The sequence below is a fragment of the Macrobrachium nipponense genome, chromosome 14, assembly GCF_015104395.2.
Source record: "Macrobrachium nipponense isolate FS-2020 chromosome 14, ASM1510439v2, whole genome shotgun sequence".
NCBI lineage: Eukaryota > Metazoa > Arthropoda > Malacostraca > Decapoda > Palaemonidae > Macrobrachium > Macrobrachium nipponense.
This window is the reverse complement of record NC_087207.1, coordinates 5,051,485-5,057,553: the sequence shown is the minus strand read 5'-3', so window position 1 is coordinate 5,057,553 and position 6,069 is coordinate 5,051,485.

The following is a 6,069-nucleotide window of genomic DNA, read 5'->3' as shown; positions in this document are numbered from 1 at the left end:
CTTAGGAAATATTATGAATAGCAGCGGAATCAGTAAACCCCATATTGGGTGCCTGCAAAATTGACCTTGTCTGAGTACTGTATGTACAGTATTTGAAAAAATGAGGCCATAACTTTATACCATAGTGTACATGCAAGCTGGTGAGCATACATATCATCCTGTATTGTAGGTGTACAGTAGGACTAGTGAAAATAGGTTGAACTGAACTTTACTAATGGGACAAAATTGTACCCATGCTGTGTCTTTACATATGTACTAATTTCAAGAATACTTATATTAATAAATGTGATACTATAGGCTACCTGCATGGGCAGTAATGTATTGGGCATGTGTGCACTTTCCAAAAAAAACTGTTGCTTGCATCATTTAGAATTACAATATTGTTATCATTTCCTGTTGTTTTCAAATAAGATTTTGTTCATATATGTGAAATTCTGCCGTGCACGTCATTCCCTTGTTTTATATTCTACAAATCTCTTCTCACCACCAACCTCCCTTCTAAAAGTTCTTATCCAGATACTAGTAGGACTAGGTCTTTCACCTCTTCTGATGCCCACAAGAGCCCAGCTGACACTAAAATGTACATTGTACCATTCTCCAAGGGACTGTCCTAAGGCATGTGTAAACCATCTCCATTTCATCATTATCTCATTTACACATAGAACTTCTATATTAATGCCTGATTTTCAAATTAATATAGTCTTTCATAGTGTCATTGTCATACCATGATTCATGCCCGTATAGCAATACAGATTGTTTGACATATAATCTTACTTTCAGGTGCAATTTCAGTTATTTTATTTCAAATCTTATTCAGCCTGCCATTTCTTTTATGTGTCTTTTTTAGTCTTTTATTAAATTCCAATTCGTGAGAACCTGTACTCGATATTGTTGTTCCAAAATGTTTGAAAGATTCAACCTGGGCCTGTTACTTATTACAATAAGAGGAACTGCAAATTACTTTACTCAAATATTCAAGGCTTAAGGTCAAATTTTCTTGATCTACAGAGTTGTGCCCTGAACTATGATTTAATGTTCATCGGAGACTCCTAGTAACAAGTCAAAATTGGGTTATTATGACACCGTAACGGTCCGAGTTTCAGTTATTGGCGCATAAGGTGCCAATAAGAGTGTTATGGTGCCATAAATCACCTAAAAGAGGCGCCTTTAACCGAAACTTGGTGCCATAAGTGACGTAAATTACCGAGTTTCAGTTAATGGCGGTTTTCACCTATCAGCACCCCACCAAGAACAGAATCCTCGGCCATAACTGGGGGAGTGCCTGTCTCTTGGAAGGATTAGTATGGCTCAGTCTCAGAATTCAAAAGTTTCATTTATTATTTGTGGAGACTATAATGCAAAGTACATTGAGTGGCTGGTCTGCTTAAGTTGAGGGATCCACACATTTCTGGTACAGTAATAGAATAGACCTCATATTCACAGATGTTCCCGCTTTTATAGGCACTTCTGATCAGTGTGCCATTGAGATGGACATATTTGTCAATCAATAACACGTTATTCCTAAAGCCACCATTGGAAAAAAATGTCTGGCTGAAATCAGAGCCAACTGGGATCGCATAATTGAAGCCTGTCAGGCACTGATATTTCAGATGCTATATGAGATCTTAATCCCAAGAAATTAAATGAAATGTTGACGGCTATTTTAATAATGTATGCCCTAGAAAGGTCATCAGATCAGAACAAATGATCAGCCAGGGTTTGATGATACATGTAGACTAGCTTACCATGACAACCAAATTCAATAAGTAAATGGTGACAAAATCGCTCAAGTGAAAATGACGGTATTTTTGTTGAGTCTCACTGTGCTGTGAATAGAACTTAGCATAGCACCAAGAGAAATTACAATAAAAGAAGAAACTTGAAGGAATTACTCGGCCGCATCTGTGGTGGACCAAATTGGCATCATCTATCTTTGAGTCAGGTTCGCTTTCCATTCCACCTCTACCAACAGGTGATGGTAGATTCGTTACTGGCCTTAGGGAAAAGGCTGAACTGCTTCATTGAGCTTTTGAAGCTGAGCAATCAGCTGAGGATATCCCTCTCCCTGGTACGAGTCATCCTGAAGCTGTTCTGACAAATTTTGCATTTTGCTCTAGGGATGTTAAGAAAATTCTGGATAATCTTGATAGTTGGGGTGGAGAAGATCCTGATAATTTCTTTCCTTTGTTTTTAAAAATGTTTCTAGTGTGTTGTCTACAAGACTATAGTCCATTCATTTAAGGTAGATTCTTGTGCCTACGAGACGTGTGCTTGTCGGCCTCTGATTGGCTGGTACTGGGAGGTATGCCGATCGTCGGTCGGTCATTATTTTTGTCTGTGGCTTAGAAAACTAGCATGTTAATATTTCTTCAATAATCTCACGCTTTGCTCAAGATAGGTAAGTTTGGTCATGCCAAAGGATTCGGTATTAATTGTACAATTAAGTCATCTTTTTCTGAAATCAATAAGATAAAACACAAAGGAATTACGAGTAAAAGTGAAGAGGAAACATTTCACAGAGTTCAACTTCTTTGCTGGACTGAATTCCCCGCTTCCCGCGTGGATCTCGGCTAATGTTATCAGATGCATCCATCTGATTATTATTATTTTCCTTATCAGGTATGTCCAGACATACTGTATGATATTGGATTGAAATGTTCGGCAGTCATAATGGGAATTCTGTGTATTTAATTATAAAGAAAATGTAATGATGTAACATGGTAAATATTGTCGAAACTGCAACCTCTTATATAACTAATTGGCAACTCAAATCTCTCGCTGAGACGACCAACACAACGATGCCTTGCAGATCATATTCTCTCGGCAATACCGTCAACTTGAATCATTTACGGATGCAACATAAAAGACATATTCTTAAATTTTCTCTTCACATGCTACAATGCATCCAAAATATGAAAGCACCAACGTATTCAGGGTGATTTTATTGTATGAAAATACAAGTTTTATTTCATCTTGATCGTGTTAATGATGGAAAATCCGATAAGAAAAAACAGGTATAAAGGATCAAATACTTCTCTCTCCACTTTTACTCGTAATTCATTAGGTATGACCAAAACTTTCCTAGCTTGAGGAAAGCGTGAGATTATTGAAGAAATATAAACATATTGCTAGTTTTCTAAGCCGCAGAAGAAACTAATGAGACTGAGCGAGCAGCCTACCTCCCAGTACCAGCCAATCAGAGGCCGCCAAACAAACGTCTCGTAGGCACAAGAATCTACCTTAAGTGAATGGACTTTAGTAGATTCTATAGATTTTAATAAGGAGGAATATCTTTGCAGATGAGCGCAAGCTTAGTAATAAAGTGCTTGTTCCAAAGAGTGGCATATCTGCTGAATGCAGTAACCACGGGCCAATTTCGCTCTCTATGCACTCTAAAGATGCTGAAAAACTTGTTTTTAAGCCACTGCTTTATAAGTATGTAGAATTTAAAGGATTGTTAGTTGATAGTCAATACTATACATAATATAGAAAGCAATTAGGTATCTGCAATGCATATTTAGACTTGACATGCCATTTGTAAGAGAACCTTGATAAGGGTTTTTAGTGCAGAGTAATTCAAATAGATTTTAGGTGCTGCTTTTGATTTAGTGAATCATAAGGCACTTATGAACTTCAAAATCTTTGAGTGGGTGGATATGTTATAGGGATTACTTCAAGATTTCCTAACAGGAAGGCAGCAGTGAGTTGCTGTTGATGGAATCTTTAGTGAACCAAGACCTATGTGTCCAGAGTTCTGCAAGGTAGTGTTCTTGATCTACTATTATTTTTTATGTATACAGGTGATATTTACCAATGGTCTCACACAAAGCTTTACGAAAGCCTAAGCTCTAGTAGCTTGTGATGTATTCCAGATGGTATAAAGAGTTTAAAAATTTGTATAGGATATACAAAATAAATAATATTGCTGCAATGCATCTTTACACACACACATTTGAATGAAATGTTTATTAAATTTTTAATGTGTAGGTATACCAAAAGCAGTACTACTGAAGGGTAGCTATTTGTTCAATATACTAAAATCAGCATGTATCTACTCATAACAGTACATAGATGTAAATGCATGTGTATACATACATGTATGCATCATGTTGCTAAGCATTTCTCTTTCCCTGGTTATTCAGAGAGAGAGAATTTTTGCATACAATTTTATCCAGTTTACTGCACCAGTTTAGTTTTATTTTGCATACAGTACTGTACAGTGTATTCTGTATTGTTTGTAAGCATATACAGCATTGCACAATGAAAATATAGAAAAACAAGAAAAAAGGTTAGGAAAGTGTCCATTGAGTTTTTTTTTCTTCATGACATGGTAAATTTCCAAAATCCAGCAGGGCTTTGGATATGTTAATCCAAATAATTGAGAAATTACTGTGTGCAGTACAGTGTATTGCAGTACAAATACATGTAGTATCGTAAACGTTATTATAAGTTGCTGTAAGGGGAAAAATATATGTAGTTGTACAGTAGTACCTCGAGATACGAAAGGCTCAACTTACGAAAAATCCAAGTTACGAAAGCCAATGCGAAAAATTTTACTGCTCTACATACGAAAAGTTTTCAAGATACGAAAGGTTGTTGCTGTAAAGTCCCGAGATTCGCCCGTACCACCGAGAACAATTTTAAAACTCCCGCGCCACCAACTGAGTAAACTCGCCACCATCCTCCCGCTCTCCCATTGGTTCCTGATGCTAGTCACCCCATAAGGTCTGCTCTCCTATTGGTCAGCATCTACCCCTTGTGCCTCAAGTATTCTATTGGTAAAAGGTTGCTGTAAATTGAAAAACTTATTCATGCAATACATTTAATAAAGAAAACATTAGGTAAAGATAGAATAAAGAATAGAAATGAATGGTTATTATACTGTTTGGTAGTTTCAGTAGTTGAAGAGAGATAATGAAAATTTATGGCTTACTGTGTAAAAAGTGATTGCTTGGCAATCGTTCGATACTCATAAGTGCTGGATGTAAACAGACGTTTGGAAGCTTTTTTTTTTGTTTGTTTATTATAGTTAATGGTTACTTAATATTATTGAAATGAGTACAGTAGAGACCCGTTCACGACCGTATTAGTACTCGACATAATCGGATTTCGCCACTAAATTTCCAATAAACTTGTATCTGTTTTCAACCAAAAAACCAGTTTCCGACCCCCGACCATATGATGTTTGTAAACAAAACTGTTTCCGCCAGCCGCCGCTAGTTGGCGTCATCCAGTGCTACCAAATGTAGCATAATTTCATGTTTTTTAGCACAATTTGACCCAAGAATTGGAGCTTAGCATAATTTCTTTCACACTTAGGGTTCTAGTACAATTTTAGAATGTATTTTCACTAAAATTTTAAATAAAATGCAGAAAATTCCTCAATTTCATACACAGCTATAGTGAATGTATCTACAAGTGAAATTGCCTCAAAAGCAGCACTAACAAATGAGTTAATTGCTAAGTTTGAACCCAACTAAGGAATGTTAAATTTTGTGAATATAAATAAATACCCACAGTGGCATGACAAACGATCAGTAAAGTGTTAATAATGTTTTTTCTTCATGAGTAAAGAATTACTTTTTTTCCTTTTTTAAGTTTTATTTTTTTTCAGTAATCAAAATTTTAATTATGTCTGAAGTGATTTTCACACAATTTTCAAGTATTTATATATTATGTATGTGATCTGTTAAAGAAAAATAGTGTTTCAGTGGCATGATGAAGATCAAGTAATAAGTACGTATGTTTTTCTTTTTGAGTAGAGACTGGTTTGTTTGTTTACCCTTTTTTTTAGTTTTAATTTTTCAGTAAATATCAGTAAATAACAAAATGTTATATTTGAAGTAATTTTCACACATTTTCAAGTATTTATTAATTGTTTATGTGACCTGTTAAAGATAAATGGTTCTGAGTGGCATGATAATGATGCAGTAATAAGTAAAATTTTTTGTTTTTCTTCACATTTGTATGTGTGATCTTCACACATTTGTCAAATAGTATAATAGTGATTGCATATCAAATAGTGTACTAGTGATTGCGTATGTGATCTATTAAAGAAAAATGGTGTTT